Source organism: Anser cygnoides, chromosome 1 (assembly GCF_040182565.1).
Source record: "Anser cygnoides isolate HZ-2024a breed goose chromosome 1, Taihu_goose_T2T_genome, whole genome shotgun sequence".
NCBI lineage: Eukaryota > Metazoa > Chordata > Aves > Anseriformes > Anatidae > Anser > Anser cygnoides.
The window spans coordinates 209,140,024-209,163,065 of record NC_089873.1 but is presented as its reverse complement, the minus strand read 5'-3'; the positions used below and the strand labels follow the sequence as shown (position 1 = coordinate 209,163,065).

Below are 23,042 nucleotides of genomic sequence, written 5' to 3'. Positions count from 1 at the left end.
GCAGCTCGATAGGCACAAGCCAGACCCCAGCACGCTACAGTGATTTGTGTCACTTTGGAACTGCCAGAGTCATGACACCTTTTTTTCAAGCATTCTGCCAGCTTTTTAGGATTTTGCAGTTGTTCAGGGGTGAATGTCCAAAACACTGGAGGTGACCACTGCTCTAGAAACCTGCCCATATCCTCCCACACTCCCTGCCACTCGCAACTATCCCGCCTCAAGACAGATCTCCGGATGAGATTCCTAAGTAGTTGTTTAACCCTCCACAAAATCTGAAGCGCATTCAGGAGACATAACAACAAGAGCAGGCTGGTCTGAGTATCCCAAGGATATTCAACATCTCGGAGAACCACCGTAACTAACTCGGGGGATAAGAGGGTGGTGGTGAAGGAGAAAGGGAGAGTGAACAGGTAGGGAAACATGTCTTCCCCTGTCCCCTTCACAGATTGGCTCCCTAACGAAAACAGGCAATAGGTGTAATTGCTAATAGTTTCCGAGATATGGGTTCCAAAGTATAGAGTCGATGTCAGTGCTGAGTACAAATACCAGGTTAAAGTCATGACCAGATATCTCATCATTTCATAAGCCATTGCTACACCGCACAGTACCATAACAATCTTAAACCAGGGCCCGGAAAGGATAAACAGTGCAACAGGGAGCACATACAGAAAGTAACGCACCATAAAACTCAATTTGGAATACAGGTACAGCAGACTGGAGATTAAGGCAATCAACATCGTGACTAGCAACTATTAAGCAGGTCCAATACTTATACCAATTTTAGTTTAACACACTCTGGTCAGATTTGTCGATATCTCAACCCTTCGGGCCCCACGTTGGGCGCCAAAAAGACTGTTGTGGTTTAACCCGGCCGGCAGCTAAACACCACACAGCCGTTCGCTCACCCTCCCCCCTCCCTCTCTGGGATGGGGGAGAGAAACGGGAAAGTGAAGCCTGTGAGTTGAGATAAAGACAGTTTATTAAGACAGGAAAATAATAATAACAATAATAATAATAATAGTGATAATGGTAATAGTATTAACAATAATAATGTGTAAGAAAACAAGTGATGCACAATGCAATTGCTCACCACCCGCTGACCGATGCCCAGCCTATCCCCGAGCAGCCGGCCCCCCACCCCGGCCAGCCACCCCTATATATTGTTTAGCATGACGTCAGATGGTATGGAATACCCCTTTGGCCAGTTTGTGTCAGCTGTCCTGGGTCTGTCCCCTCCCAGCTCCTGCTGCACCCCCAGCCTGCTCGCTGGCAGGACAGAGCGAGAAGCCGAAAAGTCCTTGGCCCGGTGTAAACACTGCTCTGCAACAATTAAAACATCAGCATGTTATCAGCGCTCTTCTCATCCTAATCCAAAACATAGCACCCTACCAGCTACTATGAGCTACTTAACTCTGTCCTAACTGGAACCAGGACAGAAATACGAAAACAAACTGGCTTTGCTACGGGTAGGTCAGGTTCAGATGTTCTCAGAAGATCTTCCCAGCCATAAAATATACCCTTCCCCTACCGTGCCCATCAAGGAGGATGGAAAGACAGTTCACTACGCAAGATCAGCAGCGTACCTGTTGCGTGCCCTCCCACATTCAGCAAACGATACATCTGCTACCCTTCAAGGCAGATCAAAGTTTTGAGAACACCCCTGTGAAGGAGGAGCGGGAGGGGACAGGGACAGGTAATTCGGTTTCTGTAGGGAACATCTAAAAGGCTTGACACGACGGCTGTGCTGGCTCCCCCGCTTTAATGGTTGTTCTTTGCTGCTTCTTTAGCAGCAAGAATCAGAGGAGTGAGACTAGAAAGAGGCTTTGCAATTTTCAGGAACTGGTGCTAGGAAGAGGAAAAAGGAAAAAAAAAGGTTACATTTCTCAGAACATGTCCCAAAAGCCTGGTGTTTACACAAAATATCAGGACCTAGACCTGTATGAACTCCAACAACCTCCAAGCAGGCGAAACAAAAAAGGCACGATGAGCAAGAAAGTTCACCGTGACTTTTGGGCCTCACCTGAACTGATAAAGATCTTTGCACCCAACACATCCTAGTTTCTCCAATGTTTATACACTCTCAAGACCAAGCAAGTTCTCCCAGGAAATAAATTCATGCAAAATCTACAGTGAAATTCTTTGTGGAAGGGAGGTGTAAGTAAAAGCAACCTGTGCAGTTCCAAAACATTGCACAGGGCTTCCTGCAGCAATCATCTCTCCATTCTTCCTTTCCTGTCACCACAGATCTGCTGAAAACATTGCCTTGGCCTTCTAAAGCTATTAGAAATTTTCAGAACAGCTGGGACTGAGGAGCACAGCAGGGAATTCACAACAGGACCAGTCAGGCCATCTCCTATACCAGGTGCGCTGTTCTGTTAAACAATATTGATTATCGAGCATGCAACAAGCAGTAGGTGGTGTCACAAAGTGCTTCTTGCAGCACATGTGGTGTTTGTTTCGGGGGCAAGGTTTAAAACATAACATCTGGAACAGAGGAAGAAGTTTTCCCTGTGTTCAGGGTTAAGTGGAAAGCTTGCAATACTCCAGCCTCGCAGAGAAAGTCTAGGTTGGGGACAGAGACTGACACAAAACAGCTAATCAGACGAGTGGAGGCATGAAGCCCACAAGCCGTTCAGAAAACCCAAAATAATTAAGTCCCCCAGGACTTCTGAGCACCAGAAGGGATCAACCACCCAATCTGAACACACTTCAGAGGTGGAAAAATCCGAGGCTAAAAGGTAAAGGCAGGCAGAAATGCTGCAGTCCCAATGTTCTCCTGCCCCAAGGAACACAACCCTGCTGCTGTCTGATACTCTGGAGCTGGCAAGTCCAGGAGAAAAAGTCAGCTTTCATCTACTGCCATTCTTTCTGCCGGTGATTAATGCTTCATTAGTGTCTCAGAAAGGCAGCAGCACTCCCAAAGCTGAACCCAGTAGACAAACTAAAGGAAAGAAAGGAACACCAAAAAAGAGACAACTGTCTCACAGTCGACATCTGAGGGCCCCATCATCACAGATTTATTTTACAAAGAGATGAAGCACATTTTCCACCCCCGTGGGAGGTCTGACAAAAGGAAACACATGAACACTCCTCATCTGTGTTGGTAAAAAGCCTGGCAGCTTCGTCCTTCACTTTCACCACGAGTCCAGACAAAGACACCAGGTTTTCAGTGAAATAACTGAGGATTTCTCACAAGCTTGGTTCCATCACCTCTGCAGGAAGAGCTGTATCTGGCAAAATGTGTTAATGCCAAACTGCTGCAGTTAGTGCAAGACGTGCCCCTTCCAGAAAGCTTTGGGAACTCTCCCCCAGAAGGGAGACAACCAGAGCATTCGATAGCTGGAAGCCCTCCTGTTATCCAAATGGGAACAAGCACGGCCAGACCACAACACCACAGCCAGATGTTAGGGTGAGCTGCGTGAAGAAGCCACGGGAATTAAGGGGCACGGCAGCTGGCAGGATCGGGGCACGGCAATTATTTGAGGTTGGTTACAGAACACGCTGCACAGCTGCTGCCAGTAGCAAGTACAGCACAAAAAGGAAAGTACTCTGTTAACGCTTCGTTAGGGATTTGGGGTTTTTTGGTTGGTTGGTTTTGGTTTTTTTTGTTCGTTTCTTCATGGTAAATTATCTCTGCTGTGCTTGTGACTTCAGATGACGCAGTATTTAAGACCCCAAATGACATTGCTCCACGTGCCTATTCTCACTCTAGAATGCTTAATTCCGTCCCGTTCCCCGGCACTTACCTGGAGCAGCTCTTTTGCAGAACCTCTTTTTTCCACGTCCATTTCAAGACAGCGATTTAGGAAGTCTCGGAATATGGGTGAAAGCTTTTCTGGATTCTGCAGTTCCGGAGTCCCGTTAGTAGCAATGAGATACAGGGCCTAAAGCAAAGCAAGCACCAAAGAAACAGGAGGTTACGAAGGTCAGACTCCAGCTGCAGATTACAGAGGCACCCATTTTTCCTCTCCCTCCCCACAGTTCAATGGGGAAAAACAAAACCAAAACAAACCCTTATCACGGTGACTAATAAATGCTTAAGTTTCAGCAAAGAGAAGAGCTGCCGGCCCTATTTTTATGTGGATGGGATCCAATCCTTTCTTGCTTTACCCTCGTAATCTGGGTTTGGATCCTGCAGCCCTCTCAAGGGATTAAGAGGACAAAACCAGCAGTCCAGACTGTGTTTACAGAGGGAAGTTGGCTGGCACAGCTCTGCCAGTGCTCGACTCCTGCAATAACTATATCCTCATGGGAAGGTACCCCTGAAGAAACAGGAGGCTTTCTTCTCTCGATACTTTGCCCAAATGCACAAGGCCTAAAAAGTCAATACTCTAAAGATGCAGTTGGTCCTTTACAAAAGATGGCCAGTAGGTTCTCAAGCAGCACTTAACACCCTACAGAAACAAGTGGAGTCGTTTTGCTGCTGCTTGGGAATGAAGAATTCTCTAAGAATCAGGAAATTCAGAATTCATCCACTGCAAAATTTTACTATTAAAAGAAAATCGCTAGATGCCTTTTAAAAGGAAACAGACATCTGGCAGAGGCCTTTGGAGCTCATCGCTCATCACATCTCAAGGTAGAGGTCTGATAGCCTGGGAACTGCAACAAGTTAAGTTAAATGAGAGCAAAGCACCCCGTTGCTTAGCCATCCTCATTTAACTCCACACCAACTTTTTCCTTTCGCATTTCTTCACTGCTGCGCTTCTCTCCCAAAATCACCTCCAGTCAAAGAGGTGGAAACAAGTTAAACAGAACTGTTCTAGATCCCTTCGTCCTGTTTAGCTTAGAAAAAAAGCCATAAAACTGGCTTACACCAAGAACAGCCGCATTCCTACAAACAGACAGAATTTCCCCCTTCATTAAAGAATATGAAGGGAAAGACACCAGCGGGGCAAAGCCTGACTAAAGGCTTGTTAAACCTGGAGCTTTACTGAGAGCACGCAAAGAGGAACAATGCACCAGCAAGAAAAAGCCCTGTTTATAAAAGAGTAATGTGGTATTCTTTGAATTCAAGGACAGCTCTCTTCCCCACTCACAAGGATTTAAGAAGCCGGGCGCTCTGGGGCCAGAAGGTGCCCCTATCGGCCTCTCCAGAAAGGGGGGAATTATGGATGCACCACATCATTAACTCAGACCCTACCTGAAGGTCTGCAACAGGAAGAGCCTGTGCCCTCTGCCACCCAGAACCAGCCATGGCTTCTAACTTAAATGACCACAATCTTCTCACTACAGCATCTAAGGAGACGTGTAGCTGCATGTGATGAAACCACAGCGGAGGTTCACCTGCCTCCTCCAGAGCCCAGGTTAACCAGCAGGCTCAGCGAAGGCCTGAGGGCAAAAAAAAGGCACTCGCTTACTCTCAGGGGGTTTTCATTGAGGTAGGGGGGTTCTCCTTCGATCATCTCGATGGCCATTATCCCCAGTGACCAGATGTCCACTTTGGGCCCGTAGGCTTTTCATGTCACCACTTCAGGCGCCATCCAGTACGGGGTCCCCACCATGGTGCTGCGCTTGCTCTGTTCGGGAGTGATCTGGGCACAGAAGCCAAAGTCAGCTGGAAAAGCAAAGAAGGAGGGAAGAAAAAGTTAGAAACCAGCAGGTTTCTCCAAAAACAACACGTACTGATGCCAATGCTGTGGTACAAGCTAGCCTGTTGCACTGCCTGCTACATTGCTAATGCAAAGGAGGGCTGGTTTTGTGGTTAACAAGGTGTTCAGGAGTAAGCTTCTAAATCTGACTCGCTGAGGCCATCAACATCACAGAGCTGCTCACTTGTCGATGTGAAGGGTGGTGATCAGTAAAGAGCTGTACATGGATGCTGTGAAACGTGGCAGTGCAGCATTTGGCAGCTGTAATACACTGTGTAACACATGCTCTCAAGTCTGTTCCTGGGTCTGTGAAAACAGAAACCAATGCCCAGTCTGTCCTCCCTCCACCCACACCCACCAGTATTATCTGGTCGTATTTTCAGTCCCAGAGATAGTATTTCCCCAGAAGATGTACCATCTCGCAAACACGATTTGCTTTCTAGAGCAAATACTGTGTTCAGAATAAATTTAAGGACCTAATTTGGTACTTATTATTTTCTTTGAGAAGACAGAAAGCTGAAGAGCCTTCCTGTGGAAATTGCTTGGCCCTGTCTTATTTGCATTTGACTTTCCAAAAGATCACAGAATAATAGAATCATAGGAAAATTAAGGTTGGAAAAGCCCTCCAAGATCACCTGGTCCAACCATCCCCCTACGAACAATGTCACCCACGAAACCACGTCCCCAAGCACCACGTCCAACCTTGCCTTGAACACCCCCAGGGACGGGGACTCCACCACCTCCCTGGGCAACGCGTCCCAATGCCTGACCGCTCTTTCTGAGAAGAAATGTCTCCTAATTGTTTTAATTGGTGAAGAGTAGCACTCATTGTTCAATTCTTTGTTTTAATTGTTGAAGAGTAAGGGCATGACGTTTCCATTTTTCCACTCACCAGTGACATCACCCGACTGCCAGGACTTTTCAACTGTGATGGAGAGCGCGGCTTGGCAACCCCATCAGCCAGTTCCCTCAGGACCCTGGGATTCATGTCATCAGGTCCCATAGACCTGGACCTGTTTACATTCAGCAGGTGGTCTCGAACCTGCTCTTCACTTACCGTGGGTGGGACTTTGCTCCCCCAGCCTCCACCTACAGGTTCAGGGAAATGAAAGACTTGGGAAGCCCATCTACCAGTGCAGACGGAGGCAAAGAAGTTGCTGAGTACCTCAGCCTTCTCCGTGTCTGTCGTTACCAATTACTCAGGTATAGAAACTCACTCCTAATATAAGAAATTAGCCACCTCTAATCGCTTCCACACTACTATTTTCACCCCTCAGTTTATTTTCACAAATGTTAAAGGCGCATGGTGGCCCCTGGGGACTCCTCCTGTCAGCCCAGCGCAGCAGCCCGAAGGGAGCTGGGTCCTCTCTTGTGCTCTTCCTCGAGGCTCTGTGCAGAGGGGCTGACACCTCTCGCACAAGGGCTGGCGGGTGGGAAAGAAACACGCACACAAGCCCTGAATATCAGCAAGAGTTCTTTATTGCCAGGTGTTTGGTGGCTCCAAGCTAATGCCTGGGATGGAGCCTGCGCGACGAGGAGTAGGGAGCTCGCCGGGCCCTGCTGCGTAGCTACCGGTGTTCTCTCATGGCACGCAGCAGAGAGCTGCCGGGGTAGTCCCAGGTCTGATGTGGCCGAGGTGGATCCACTTCCATGGGTTCCTCCGCCTCTTCTTGTGGATCCACCTCCATGGGCTCCACGGTGTCAGGCAGGAGGACAAGCCAGTCCTTGCCTGGGACTGCCCACACGGGATGCCTCCCATCAGCTGTGTTCTCCGGCCAGGGTGCCGAACGAGGGGGTCGCCCAGTTCCATTGCCTGGTCCCATGCCACTCTCCACTTGATATTCATTCGTGGGTTTCACGCCGCCATCTCTTTTACGGCCACGGCTGGGTCCCTCGCTGCGATCTGGCCGATGGGCACGCCTCTGCTCCCCACGGCTCTCCGCATCACGCTCCCGTCTTCGCTCCACACCACCACTGCACCTCTGGTTAGGCCCAGGCCCCCTGCTGCTGGATGTCTGAGGGGCCGGCCTGTTCCCCGCATCGCTGCGGTGCCAGTGATATCTCCAATAATCGTCTCTGGGCCGGGCAGCAGACTTCCCCCAGGCACTGATGTCTTTTGTGCCGCAGGTGCTGTCCCTCTGCCCATGAGACATCTTTCTCCCATTAGCTGCCATCTTCTCGGTGCTTCCTCAGATCGCTTCGCGGTCCTCACACCGAGGAGGGCTGCCGCTCGCCTTGCTCCTTTCTCTGGCCTTCCTCCTGCCGCTTACGCTGGCTCTCAGAGGACCGAGTCGCTGAGCAAGTGGCGGGCCAGCGGCAGGGGGCCTCTTTTATAGGGCCCGGGGCAAAGGCGTGACAGCGGTGGCCACTGTGACCTCAGCAAGGCTCTGTGATGGAGTGGCCCGTGCGAGGCCAAAGGCGGCTGCGTTGGGAGAGGCCTGGAAGATGCCCTCATGTGGACAAGGAGGAGGGCTGGGGGGGCTGAGGGGCCCCTTTTCTGGGGCTGGCTCCCCCCCAGGCCATTTGGCTTGACAGAGAGAAAGGCTGCCCCATGCAATCCTGCCTCAACCCATTTTTTCTCCCCATCTCCAAGGCTTAGAATCTCTGGTTAACAAAAGAAAACTCCATCAACAAAACCAAACCAGACCCATTCAAAAGGCTAAAGCGGTCACAGCTGAAGTACCCATCTTCAGGAGATCTTTGATCTGTTTGAGGGCAGCACAGCCCCAGGAATTGGAGGGGAGCAGCCAGGACAGCCCGGCAAGCTCACGGAGTTCAAGCTCTAAATTCTCCCAAAAGATGAGCCTCGGGACCAAAACTTGGGACCCTTCTGGGCAATAAAAATCAGGGATGCAGGAAAAACATCACTTATATAAAGTGCAGCAGTTTTCCCTGAAGCATGCGATAATAACCCTCTCTTCCTCTCTTGTACCTACCAGCGTATTGCCTCTGCTCCTGCTCATTCCCCCCACTTCGCTCCCAAATAATAAGACCCTGCAGAACTGTTCCCACCAGTGAAAACGCTAAATTTAGGTATGAAAAAGTAAAAGTTTAAAGATCCAGGGCAGGTTTTGTGTGTCCCAGTGCATATTTAGCCTTGGGACACCCTTCTGAGATAACCACAGGTACATTTCCCTCCCGTGCAGGTGGAAAAAAAAGGCAGCAGTGGGATGAGAGGACTGGGGTTGGGAAGCATTTTGCAGCCACGAGGTTTCAACCAGGACCTCTGCAGAAGCTCCTCTCCTTTGCCATGGGACTAAAAATAAAATAAAATAAAATAAAATAAAATAAAATAAAATAAAATAAAATAAAATAAAATAAAATAAAATAAAAACACTCAAGTAATGGTGTTGAGGGAAATACTGGCAGAGCCACCAGCCCCGTTACCACTTTTTCAGGCACTTTTGGGGTACGTTACCAGGCCCTCCGGTCTGCCTGGTGCCCGGCTTTGTGAAGTTTCACGAGGGGAGCAGCAGGATGCAGGATGACACAGTTTGGCTGCCGGGCTCTCATGGGACAAGGACATGGACATGGGATGCACATCGCAGCAGTGCCACCACCAACTAGTTTGCCAGCTCCCCCTTCCAGACATTCCCTTTTTCTTCCCCCTCCGACGTGGGGCTCAGCACCCAAATGGCTTGTGAGAGCTCGGCAGGGCTCCCAGTGCCAGGAGGCTGACCTGGGAAAGTCCTCTTCACGTTAGGCTTGGTTTCTTGGACTTCCAGCACCCAGCTCTGCCCTACAGCCACAAGCGGATAAAATCCTACAGCAGGGGGCTTGTGGGGGCACACGTGTCCTCCCCTTAATATTCCTTAATCCAAGCTGGGACGAGGCACTTGCACAATTATGTAGGTGATAAACTCCTGCTCTTGTCATCAGCCTCACCCTACTGACCCCACATGTAAAAGTGATGCTGGGGAGGGCAGCTTTAGGGACCGATCCCAAATCCTCCCCCGTTTCCTCCTCTGCACCTGGAGCCGCAGACACCAAGCTCTGCCTGGGGAGACAACAAGCAGCCAGGAGGGTCCATTTCATCATCTGCCTCCTCCTCTTCCTCCTCAAGCTGGGCTCTACATCCTGCTTCCACACTGGTGTTTCTCAGAGCATTAATGACTTCCAAACAGGTGAAAATAAGCAGTAGAAATCACACTTTCTGCATCAGCTTTCAGCGTAAAGTCACTTTGCTCTATCAAGTAAGATCTAATTAAAACAGATCAGAGAAACACAACTCCTTCAAGCACCCCCCAATTCATTTCTGCAAGCGTCATTGAAACAAAGGGGAGGAGAAGCAGGTCATTCATTCAGGTTTTATTTAAGGTTTCAGTTTTGCTTTCTAAATGGCTGAGCTGACCCTAACAAAGCGGGCACTACCGGAGAGTTACACCAAGGCAGTACAAAGAAAGAGAAACACGTTTTCCAGCTGATTTTAAAACGGCAAATGCCCTTGTTATTTCCCAGCAGGACAAGACACACAGACATCTGGCAGCAGGTCAGATTAGCTCCAGCTCACTTAGCACGAGTTGTTGCTCAAAGACATAAGGCTCAGTCCTCACTCTGAGCACCCCTTCATTGCACAGGAGCCCCCCGCTCCTTCCTGCTCCCAAACAGGATGCCTCAATCCACCGCAGGCTGCTTCAGCACCCTCCAAATTTCCTCAGCAGTTGGGAAACTGAGCTTTTACCTTTTGCATCCTCCTACCCCAGCACCCGTCTTCTTCCTCAGACCAACACCATCTTCTGTTGCCCTCCCACCCCTTTCCTGGGGGCATCCATTTCGGCTGCAAGTTTCCATCCAGCCCCCGCCGGCATCGCTGTTCTGCCACCACCGGCAGCTCCCTGCTTCTCCAAGACCCCAGCCTTGATGCTGAGAATTGTCATTAGCAGCAAACCATGAGATCCGCCCTAGGACATTATCTATATGCTCAATCCAGTGCGTTTACAACCCCAAAATACATCCACATGTTCTCTATTACTATCAAAATAAGCCACTGAAAAGTCTCCGTATTTTATGCTAGGGAGACAAACAGACTCAGCCTTCACCTTTGACAGCTTCCATATGAAAGATGCTGGGGAATCTGTAAGCTCGTAATTAAGAAAGGCGTTCAAATACGTACCATTCTTCTTGGACTTTGGGCTGGACCTTTCACTGCCAGCTGAGCTCAGCAAACTTGAAGTACCAGCAGCCTACAGGCCATTTCACCCCATCCTTGCATGGTAAATATCATCTGGTGATACCAACCCGTGATACCTTGAGACAGACACGTTCGGATACTAACGGAGATCTCAGCTCAGAAGCGATCTCAGCTCAGCCAGCCCCTCTCACCCAAACTCTTGGCCCCACTGAACTTAAATCAATCATTTGTTTAAAGAAAACCTAGGGCTGCAGTAATCCAGCTCAATATCAGCTCTTTAAATATAGGAAGCTTGAAATGCACCAGCTGCTTCTTAAATACGATATTCTTCAGTGCTTTGGAAAAAAAAGAGATGAGTTTTACCTTCCGCCACCACCAGGAGCTCTGGGAGCTGTAGCACGTTGTGCCATTTCGGCACCTAACCTGATGGGGTTGCTGAGGATCCCATAAAAACAAAGCAGGTTTTCAGGATGGATAGTCAAACTGAATATTTCATGTTCTCATATAGAAGAGAGAATCTAATAATCAAATAAATAAGGGCTGTGATTAAAAATGGTTCAGACTCAGTAGAATTAGTTCATACTGTAGGTATATTAAAATATATTTTAAAATGCTACCAAATCAGTTCTCTTCTCTTGGAAGTTGCGTTCAAATCCCAGCAGTAAGGATGTTCTCAGAAAAAAAAATAAGAATTATTAAGTCAGACACTTGTGCTAACAGCTCTCTGTAGTGACCAGAAAGTGCTGTAAAAGGCTATGCAGCAGCTGCCACCAGTGCTGAAGCTGAGCGATGCCCAGATGAACCTAAGAGTAGAGAAAAGGATCCATCTCTGGACAAAAAAAAATGTATCTCATTCTCCTAAACTAACTACATTCTTTTATTTATCTTTTTATTTAAGATTTCTGAGACCATGAAAACACGATGCGTCTGTTAACTTGGAATTGGGGCTAGGTACAAAGTAGCAAGTCAAACTCTTTCGCATCACAGGTTGGTAAAATAAAAACAGGAGAAGATGACATGTCTACAACCGCTGTCTTACAGCTTCCCAGTGCATAGCTCTCAGTCCTTACCAAACCAGTAAGGACCAATCCACAGTCGAAGTCAATGAGACAGAAGCACATCACAGGCTTAAGAATGGGGAGAAACAGTCACTCCTGCAGATTCCTTTCCAATAGGCAACAGAGAATCCAGCAGAGTAACTTAAATACAAGTCACCCTTTTTACCATTTTTCCTCCTGCAGAAAAATAAGCTCACGGATTTGCTCGCAGGTAGGGCACATCTGCATTACCACTCTCACCTCAAAGGGGTGTCAAGGATGGAGTGGGAAGGGAAGGCGAAGGGAAGTCAGCAACATTCAATAAATTCATGGATCAGGTTTAATCCTGTGCTGTCCAAAAAAGTCAATTGGTGGGTCGGTAAAACCAGAGCCACATTAGATTTTAGACCTAGTGAGCTCTAGCCCATCATTCCTTCCACCGCACACATGGCATTTTGAGACTTGCATAGAAAATAAAACCAAACTCCTCACCAAAGAGAATTATTCGAGGGTAGTGGCCTTCCCTTTCCCGATCTCCACCACAGCCCCAAGCAGAGGAGCTCATCAAGAGATCAGGTCCCCCCCAGGGCTGGCAGCTTTGCTGCTCTGCCCAAGGAATTCATCTTGTAAGGGGAAATTTTTCATATTACATGAAGATGAAGAATATATACAAGGGGAGGAAGGCAGAAGATTTGGCAATGGGCTTCAGACATTACAGCCTCACGTCAGACAGTGGCCACCCTGTAGCCTGAAGGATGGGAGAAGACACCAAAAAAGCAAGGGACCTTACAGGCTTTATCTACGCCTGTAAAACCAGTGCAAGGGCTGTCACGTATCGCAGAGTGAATGGGGAAAAATATATGTATATATTTCAATCACAAGCCCAGGGCAGGGAGGAAAGGACTGATCCAGAAGCAGGTCTCAGCAAGAAGCAGGAATGAGTTTCTGTGCAACACAAGTGCTTTGGGGAGAGGAGAACTGGATTAAACTCACCCTGGAAATGACCAAAGCGATACGTACAGAGAAAGCAAGATCTTTTATCCGTTCCCTCTGTGTGCAGTTACTCCTCTTCAGAGCCACTCGCTATCCCACAGGACTACAGAAGCTTGTATCACTTAATGCATCGCTTGTAAGCACCCAGTGACGATAACATGAAAACCCATCCCATCCGACAGAATCGTCTGGTGACAGTGAATTCTCCAACCCTCCCTCAGCCCCGAGTTAAGAAATGCAGCAGTCCTTTTATTAAAAATCAGGATACAGTTCAACATAACGCCAGTGTTTACACCCGATCTCTCTAGTAGTTCCAGGATCGCTGTTGTTTTACATATCATTAGCAACCAAAGGAGTCAGTAGCATAAAGATATCAGTTCACTCGCTCATTTCAAAAAAAAAATAAAATGAATGCCCCTATGCTTCCAAGGAAACACTGTCCATGATCAGTTTGTTTTCTGTTGGCCTTGGTCTAAGAAGCAAGAGTTTTCACCATCATCTTGCAGGCAGATCTTATCTTCCTAAGAGCAATTGTTCTGTTTGCTTTCTCTTACAGGGCAGGTCTCCACGAAGCCTGACAGCACTAATAAAATAACCCTAAAAGAAATCCCAGTTGATTTTTCCTGTGATTTTTCTAGAATATCAGAACTATTTGAAAGCTGTTTAATTACTTGAGTTGAAACGAAAGTGTGCGGGGAAGGACCTTGATTCACACAATTTGGCAAAAAGATCACGACTTGTCCAACAGCTGCAAGAAGCACACACAGGCTTTCTCCTTGCTCCCCCGAAGCATCCAGCGGTGCTGCGGGAGGGCTGCATGGTCCTGCCCTCGTTCCCCTTCCAGTTGTTTTAGCTGTTCCGATTGCTGCTGCCTGCTTCCTTCCCTCCTCAAGTCATCCACAGCAGAGAGCAGCCTCAGTGGTGGAAGAGCAGCTTGGCAAAAGCAGGAGGAGTCCAGCCAGCAGAAGATTTACTTTATTAAGATAAACATGGCCTAAAGGCTCCACATTATCTTTAAAAATAAACACAGTAAGAAATACGAAAACAAACTGGCTTTGCTACGGGTAGGTCAGGTTCAGATGTTCTCAGAAGATCTTCCCAGCCATAAAATATACCCTTCCCCTACCGTGCCCATCAAGGAGGATGGAAAGACAGTTCACTACGCAAGATCAGCAGCGTACCTGTTGCGTGCCCTCCCACATTCAGCAAACGATACATCTGCTACCCTTCAAGGCAGATCAAAGTTTTAAGAACACCCCTGTGAAGGAGGAGCAGGAGGGGACAGGGACAGGTAATTCGGTTTCTGTAGGGAACATCTAAAAGGCTTGACACGACGGCTGTGCTGGCTCCCCCGCTTTAATGGTTGTTCTTTGCTGCTTCTTTAGCAGCAAGAATCAGAGGAGTGAGACTAGAAAGAGGCTTTGCAATTTTCAGGAACTGGTGCTAGGAAGAGGAAAAAGGAAAAAAAAAGGTTACATTTCTCAGAACATGTCCCAAAAGCCTGGTGTTTACACAAAATATCAGGACCTAGACCTGTATGAACTCCAACAACCTCCAAGCAGGCGAAACAAAAAAGGCACGATGAGCAAGAAAGTTCACCGTGACTTTTGGGCCTCACCTGAACTGATAAAGATCTTTGCACCCAACACATCCTAGTTTCTCCAATGTTTATACACTCTCAAGACTAAGCAAGTTCTCCCAGGAAATAAATTCATGCAAAATCTACAGTGAAATTCTTTGTGGAAGGGAGGTGTAAGTAAAAGCAACCTGTGCAGTTCCAAAACATTGCACAGGGCTTCCTGCAGCAATCATCTCTCCATTCTTCCTTTCCTGTCACCACAGATCTGCTGAAAACATTGCCTTGGCCTTCTAAAGCTATTAGAAATTTTCAGAACAGCTGGGACTGAGGAGCACAGCAGGGAATTCACAACAGGACCAGTCAGGCCATCTCCTATACCAGGTGCTCTGTTCTGTTAAACAATATTGATTATCGAGCATGCAACAAGCAGTAGGTGGTGTCACAAAGTGCTTCTTGCAGCACATGTGGTGTTTGTTTCGGGGGCAAGGCTTAAAACATAACATCTGGAACAGAGGAAGAAGTTTTCCCTGTGTTCAGGGTTAAGTGGAAAGCTTGCAATACTCCAGCCTCGCAGAGAAAGTCTAGTTGGGGACAGAGACTGACACAAAACAGCTAATCAGACGAGTGGAGGCATGAAGCCCACAAGCTGTTCAGAAAACCCAAAATAATTAAGTCCCCCAGGACTTCTGAGCACCAGAAGGGATCAACCACCCAATCTGAACACACTTCAGAGGTGGAAAAATCCGAGGCTAAAAGGTAAAGGCAGGCAGAAATGCTGCAGTCCCAATGTTCTCCTGCCCCAAGGAACACAACCCTGCTGCTGTCTGATACTCTGGAGCTGGCAAGTCCAGGAGAAAAAGTCAGCTTTCATCTACTGCCATTCTTTCTGCCGGTGATTAATGCTTCATTAGTGTCTCAGAAAGGCAGCAGCACTCCCAAAGCTGAACCCAGTAGACAAACTAAAGGAAAGAAAGGAACACCAAAAAAGAGACAACTGTCTCACAGTCGACATCTGAGGGCCCCATCATCACCGATTTATTTTACAAAGAGATGAAGCACATTTTCCACCCCCGTGGGAGGTCTGACAAAAGGAAACACATGAACACTCCTCATCTGTGTTGGTAAAAAGCCTGGCAGCTTCGTCCTTCACTTTCACCACGAGTCCAGACAAAGACACCAGGTTTTCAGTGAAATAACTGAGGATTTCTCACAAGCTTGGTTCCATCACCTCTGCAGGAAGAGCTGTATCTGGCAAAATGTGTTAACGCCAAACTGCTGCAGTTAATGCAAGACGTGCCCCTTCCAGAAAGCTTTGGGAACTCTCCCCCAGAAGGGAGACAACCAGAGCATTCGATAGCTGGAAGCCCTCCTGTTATCCAAACGGGAACAAGCACGGCCAGACCGCAACACCACAGCCAGATGTTAGGGTGAGCTGCGTGAAGAAGCCACGGGAATTAAGGGGCTCAGCAGTTGGCAGGCTCGGGGCACGGCAATTATTTGAGGTTGGTTACAGAACACGCTGCACAGCTGCTGCCAGTAGCAAGTACAGCACAAAAAGGAAAGTACTCTGTTAACGCTTCGTTAGGGATTTGGGTTTTTTTGGTTGGTTGGTTTTGGTTTTTTTTGTTCGTTTCTTCATGGTAAATTATCTCTGCTGTGCTTGTGACTTCAGATGACGCGGTATTTAAGACCCCAAATGACATTGCTCCACGTGCCTATTCTCACTCTAGAATGCTGAATTCCGTCCCGTTCCCCGGCACTTACCTGGAGCAGCTCTTTTGCAGAACCTCTTTTTTCCACGTCCATTTCAAGACAGCGATTTAGGAAGTCTCGGAATATGGGTGAAAGCTTTTCTGGATTCTGCAGTTCCGGAGTCCCGTTAGTAGCAATGAGATACAGGGCCTAAAGCAAAGCAAGCACCAAAGAAACAGGAGGTTACGAAGGTCAGACTCCAGCTGCAGATTACAGAGGCACCCATTTTTCCTCTCCCTCCCCACAGTTCAATGGGGAAAAACAAAACCAAAACAAACCCTTATCAGGGTGACGAAGAAATGCTTAAGTTTCAGCAAAGAGAGGAGCTGCCAGCCCTATTTTTATGTGGATGGGATCCAATCCTTTCTTGCTTTACCCTCGTAATCTGGGTTTGGATCCTGCAGCCCTCTCAAGGGATTAAGAGGACAAAACCAGCAGTCCAGACTGTGTTTACAGAGGGAAGTTGGCTGGCACAGCTCTGCCAGTGCTCGACTCCTGCAATAACTATATCCTCATGGGAAGGTACCCCTGAAGAAACAGGAGGCTTTCTTCTCTCGATACTTTGCCCAAATGCACAAGGCCTAAAAAGTCAATACTCTAAAGATGCAGTTGGTCCTTTACAAAAGATGGCCAGTAGGTTCTCAAGCAGCACTTAACACCCTACAGAAACAAGTGGAGTCGTTTTGCTGCTGCTTGGGAATGAAGAATTCTCTAAGAATCAGGAAATTCAGAATTCATCCACTGCAAAATTTTACTATTAAAAGAAAATCGCTAGATGCCTTTTAAAAGGAAACAGACATCTGGCAGAGGCCTTCTGAGCTCACTGCTCATCACATCTCAAGGTAGAGGTCTGATAGCCTGGGAACTGCAACAAGTTAAGTTAAATGAGAGCAAAGCACCCCGTTGCTTAGCCATCCTCATTTAACTCCATACCAACTTTTTCCTTTCGCATTTCTTCACTGCTGCGCTTCTCTCCCAAAATCATCTCCAGTAAAAGAGGTGGAAACAAGTTAAACAGAATTGTTCTAGATCCCTTCGTCCTGTTTAGCTTAGAAAAAAAGCCATAAAACTGGCTTACACCAAGAACAGCCGCATTCCTACAAACTGATAGAATTTCCCCTTTCATTAAAGAATACGAAGGGAAAGACACCAGCAGGGGCAAAGCCTGACTAAAGGCTTGTTAAACCTGGAGCTTTACTGGGAGCATGCAAAGAGGAACAATGCACCAGCAAGAAAAAGCCCTGTTTATAAAAGAGTAATGTGGTATTCTTTGAATTCAAGGACAGCTCTCTTCCCCACTCACAAGGATTTAAGAAGCCGGGCACTCTGGGGCCAGAAGGTGCCCCTATCGGCCTCTCCAGAAAGGGGGGAATTATGGATGCACCACATCATTAACTCAGACCCTACCTGAAGGTCTGCAACAGGAACAGCCTGTGCCCTCTGCCACCCAGAACCAGTCATGGCTTCTAACTTAAATGACCACAATCTTCTCACTACAGCATCTAAGGAGACGTGTAGCTGCATGTGATGAAACCACAGCGGAGGTTCACCTGCCTCCTCCAGAGCCCAGGTTAACCAGCAGGCTCAGCGAAGGCCTGAGGGCAAAAAAAAGGCACTCGCTTACTCTCAGGGGGTTTTCATTGAGGTAGGGGGGTTCTCCTTCGATCATCTCGATGGCCATTATCCCCAGTGACCAGATGTCCACTTTGGGCCCGTAGGCTTTTCGTGTCACCACTTCAGGCGCCATCCAGTACGGGGTCCCCACCATGGTGCTGCGCTTGCTCTGTTCGGGAGTGATCTGGGCACAGAAGCCAAAGTCAGCTGGAAAAGCAAAGAAGGAGGGAAGAAAAAGTTAGAAATCAGCAGGTTTCTCCAAAAACAACACGTACTGATGCCAATGCTGTGGTACAAGCTAGCCTGTTGCACTGCCTGCTACATTGCTGCTGCAAAGGAGGCCCTGGTTTTGTGGTTAACAAGGTGTTCAGGAGTAAGCTTCTAAATCTGACTCGCTGAGGCCATCAACATCACAGAGCTGCTCACTTGTCGATGTGAAGGGTGGTGATCAGTAAAGAGCTGTACATGGATGCTGTGAAACGTGGCAGTGCAGCATTTGGCAGCTGTAATACACTGTGTAACACATGCTCTCAAGTCTGTTCCTGGGTCTGTGAAAACAGAAACCAATGCCCAGTCTGTCCTCCCTCCACCCACACCCACCAGCATTATCTGGTCGTATTTTCAGTCCCAGAGATAGTATTTCCCCAGAAGATGTACCATCTCGCAAACACGATTTGCTTTCTAGAGCAAATACTGTGTTCAGAATAAATTTAAGGACCTAATTTGGTACTTATTATTTTCTTTGAGAAGACAGAAAGCTGAAGAGCCTTCCTGTGGAAATTGCTTGGCCCTGTCTTATTTGCATTTGACTTTCCAAAAGATCACAGAATAATAGAATCATAGGAAAATTAAGGTTGGAAAAGCCCTCCAAGATCACCTGGTCCAACCATCCCCCTACGAACAATGTCACCCACGAAACCACGTCCCCAAGCACCACGTCCAACCTTGCCTTGAACACCCCCAGGGACGGGGACTCCACCACCTCCCTGGGCAACGCGTCCCAATGCCTGACCGCTCTTTCTGAGAAGAAACGTCTCCTAATTGTTTTAATTGGTGAAGAGTAGCACTCTTTGTTCAATTCTTTGTTTTAATTGTTGAAGAGTAAGGGCATGACGTTTCCATTTTTCCACTCACCAGTGACATCACCCGACTGCCAGGACTTTTCAACTGTGATGGAGAGCGGCTTGGCAACCCCATCAGCCAGTTCCCTCAGGACCCTGGGATTCATGTCATCAGGTCCCATAGACCTGGACCTGTTTACATTCAGCAGGTGGTCTCGAACCTGCTCTTCACTTACCGTGGGTGGGACTTTGCTCCCCCAGCCTCCACCTACAGGTTCAGGGAAATGAAAGACTTGGGAAGCCCATCTACCAGTGCAGACGGAGGCAAAGAAGTTGCTGAGTACCTCAGCCTTCTCCGTGTCTGTCGTTACCAATTACTCAGGTATAGAAACTCACTCCTAATATAAGAAATTAGCCACCTCTAATCGCTTCCACACTACTATTTTCACCCCTCAGTTTATTTTCACAAATGTTAAAGGCGCATGGTGGCCCCTGGGGACTCCTCCTGTCAGCCCAGCGCAGCAGCCCGAAGGGAGCTGGGTCCTCTCTTGTGCTCTTCCTCGAGGCTCTGTGCAGAGGGGCTGACACCTCTCGCACAAGGGCTGGCGGGTGGGAAAGAAACACGCACACAAGCCCTGAATATCAGCAAGAGTTCTTTATTGCCAGGTGTTTGGTGGCTCCAAGCTAATGCCTGGGATGGAGCCTGCGCGACGAGGAGTAGGGAGCTCGCCGGGCCCTGCTGCGTAGCTACCGGTGTTCTCTCATGGCACGCAGCAGAGAGCTGCCGGGGTAGTCCCAGGTCTGATGTGGCCGAGGTGGATCCACTTCCATGGGTTCCTCCGCCTCTTCTTGTGGATCCACCTCCATGGGCTCCACGGTGTCAGGCAGGAGGACAAGCCAGTCCTTGCCTGGGACTGCCCACACGGGATGCCTCCCATCAGCTGTGTTCTCCGGCCAGGGTGCCGAACGAGGGGGTCGCCCAGTTCCATTGCCTGGTCCCATGCCACTCTCCACTTGATATTCATTCGTGGGTTTCACGCCGCCATCTCTTTTACGGCCACGGCTGGGTCCCTCGCTGCGATCTGGCCGATGGGCACGCCTCTGCTCCCCACGGCTCTCCGCATCACGCTCCCGTCTTCGCTCCACACCACCACTGCACCTCTGGTTAGGCCCAGGCCCCCTGCTGCTGGATGTCTGAGGGGCCGGCCTGTTCCCCGCATCGCTGCGGTGCCAGTGATATCTCCAATAATCGTCTCTGGGCCGGGCAGCAGACTTCCCCCAGGCACTGATGTCTTTTGTGCCGCAGGTGCTGTCCCTCTGCCCATGAGACATCTTTCTCCCATTAGCTGCCATCTTCTCGGTGCTTCCTCAGATCGCTTCGCGGTCCTCACACCGAGGAGGGCTGCCGCTCGCCTTGCTCCTTTCTCTGGCCTTCCTCCTGCCGCTTACGCTGGCTCTCAGAGGACCGAGTCGCTGAGCAAGTGGCGGGCCAGCGGCAGGGGGCCTCTTTTATAGGGCCCGGGGCAAAGGCGTGACAGCGGTGGCCACTGTGACCTCAGCAAGGCTCTGTGATGGAGTGGCCCGTGCGAGGCCAAAGGCGGCTGCGTTGGGAGAGGCCTGGAAGATGCCCTCATGTGGACAAGGAGGAGGGCTGGGGGGGCTGAGGGGCCCCTTTTCTGGGGCTGGCTCCCCCCCAGGCCATTTGGCTTGACAGAGAGAAAGGCTGCCCCATGCAATCCTGCCTCAACCCATTTTTTCTCCCCATCTCCAAGGCTTAGAATCTCTGGTTAACAAAAGAAAACTCCATCAACAAAACCAAACCAGACCCATTCAAAAGGCTAAAGCGGTCACAGCTGAAGTACCCATCTTCAGGAGATCTTTGATCTGTTTGAGGGCAGCACAGCCCCAGGAATTGGAGGGGAGCAGCCAGGTTAAGCCCGGCAAGCTCACGGAGTTCAAGCTCTAAATTCTCCCAAAAGATGAGCCTCGGGACCAAAACTTGGGACCCTTCTGGGCAATAAAAATCAGGGATGCAGGAAAAACATCACTTATATAAAGTGCAGCAGTTTTCCCTGAAGCATGCGATAATAACCCTCTCTTCCTCTCTTGTACCTACCAGCGTATTGCCTCTGCTCCTGCTCATTCCCCCCACTTCGCTCCCAAATAATAAGACCCTGCAGAACTGTTCCCACCAGTGAAAACGCTAAATTTAGGTATGAAAAAGTAAAAGTTTAAAGATCCAGGGCAGGTTTTGTGTGTCCCAGTGCATATTTAGCCTTGGGACACCCCTCTGAGATAACCACAGGTACATTTCCCTCCCGAGCAGGTGGAAAAAAAAGGCAGCAGTGGGATGAGAGGACTGGGGTTGGGAAGCATTTTGCAGCCACGAGGTTTCAACCAGGACCTCTGCAGAAGCTCCTCTCCTTTGCCATGGGACTAAAAATAAAATAAAATAAAATAAAATAAAATAAAATAAAATAAAATAAAATAAAAACACTCAAGTAATGGTGTTGAGGGAAATACTGGCAGAGCCACCAGCCCCGTTACCACTTTTTCAGGCACTTTTGGGGTACGTTACCAGGCCCTCCGGTCTGCCTGGTGCCCGGCTTTGTGAAGTTTCACGAGGGGAGCAGCAGGATGCAGGATGACACAGTTTGGCTGCCGGGCTCTCATGGGACAAGGACATGGACATGGGATGCACATCGCAGCAGTGCCACCACCAACTAGTTTGCCAGCTCCCCCTTCCAGACGTTCCCTTTTTCTTCCCCCTCCGACGTGGGGCTCAGCACCCAAATGGCTTGTGAGAGCTCGGCAGGGCTCCCAGTGCCAGGAGGCTGAGCTGGGAAAGTCCTCTTCACGTTAGGCTTGGTTTCTTGGACTTCCAGCACCCAGCTCTGCCCTACAGCCACAAGCGGATAAAATCCTACAGCAGGGGGCTTGTGGGGGCACACGTGTCCTCCCCTTAATATTCCTTAATCCAAGCTGGGACGAGGCACTTGCACAATTATGTAGGTGATAAACTCCTGCTCTTGTCATCAGCCTCACCCTACTGACCCCACATGTAAAAGTGATGCTGGGGAGGGCAGCTTTAGGGACCGATCCCAAATCCTCCCCCGTTTCCTCCTCTGCACCTGGAGCCGCAGACACCAAGCTCTACCTGGGGAGACAGCAAGCAGCCAGGAGGGTCCATTTCATCATCTGCCTCCTCCTCTTCCTCCTCAAGCTGGGCTCTACATCCTGCTTCCACACTGGTGTTTCTCAGAGCATTAATGACTTCCAAACAGGTGAAAATAAGCAGTAGAAATCACACTTTCTGCATCAGCTTTCAGTGTAAAGTCACTTTGCTCTATCAAGTAAGATCTAATTAAAACAGATCAGAGAAACACAACTCCTTCAAGCACCCCCCAATTCATTTCTGCAAGCGTCATTGAAACAAAGGGGAGGAGAAGCAGGTCATTCATTCAGGTTTTATTTAAGGTTTCAGCTTTGCTTTCTAAATGGCTGAGCTGACCCTAACAAACCGGGCACTACCGGAGAGTTACACCAAGGCAGTACAAAGAAAGAGAAACACGTTTTCCAGCTGATTTTAAAATGGCAAATGCCCTTATTTCCCAGCAGGACAAGACACACAGACACCTGGCAGCAGGTCAGATTAGCTCCAGCTCACTTAGCACGAGTTGTTGCTCAAAGACATAAGGCTCAGTCCTCACTCTGAGCACCCCTTCATTGCACAGGAGCCCCCCGCTCCTTCCTGCTCCCAAACAGGATGCCTCAATCCACCGTAGGCTGCTCCAGCATCCTCCAAATTCCCTCAGCAGTTGGGAAACTGAGCTTTTACCTTTTGCTTCCACCTACACCTGCAACCATCCTCTTCCTCAGACCAACACCATCTTCTGTTGCCCTCCCACCCCTTCCCTGGGGGCATCCATTTCGGCTGCAAGTTTCCGTCCAGCCCCTGCCGGCATCGCTGTTCTGCCACCACCGGCAGCTCCCTGCTTCTCCAAGACCCCAGCCTTGATGCTGAGAGCTGTCATTAGCAGCAAACCATGAGATCCGCCCTAGGACATTATCTATATGCTCAATCCAGTGTGTTTACAACCCCAAAATACATCCACATGTTCTCTATTACTATCAAAATAAGCCACTGAAAAGTCTCCGTATTTTATGCTAGGGAGACAAACAGACTCAGCCTTCACCTTTGACAGCTTCCATATGAAAGATGCTGGGGAATCTGTAAGCTCATAATTAAGAAAGGCGTTCAGATACGTACCATTCTTCTTGGACTTT

General features: G+C 48.8%; 1 pseudogene; it reads right to left on the bottom strand.

Annotated features, from left to right (window-relative positions):
* Positions 1 to 1,657: 1,657 nt before the first annotated feature.
* On the bottom strand, positions 1,658 to 7,276 carry LOC136789992 (serine/threonine-protein kinase PAK 1-like; annotated as a pseudogene).
* Positions 7,277 to 23,042: the final 15,766 nt, after the last annotated feature.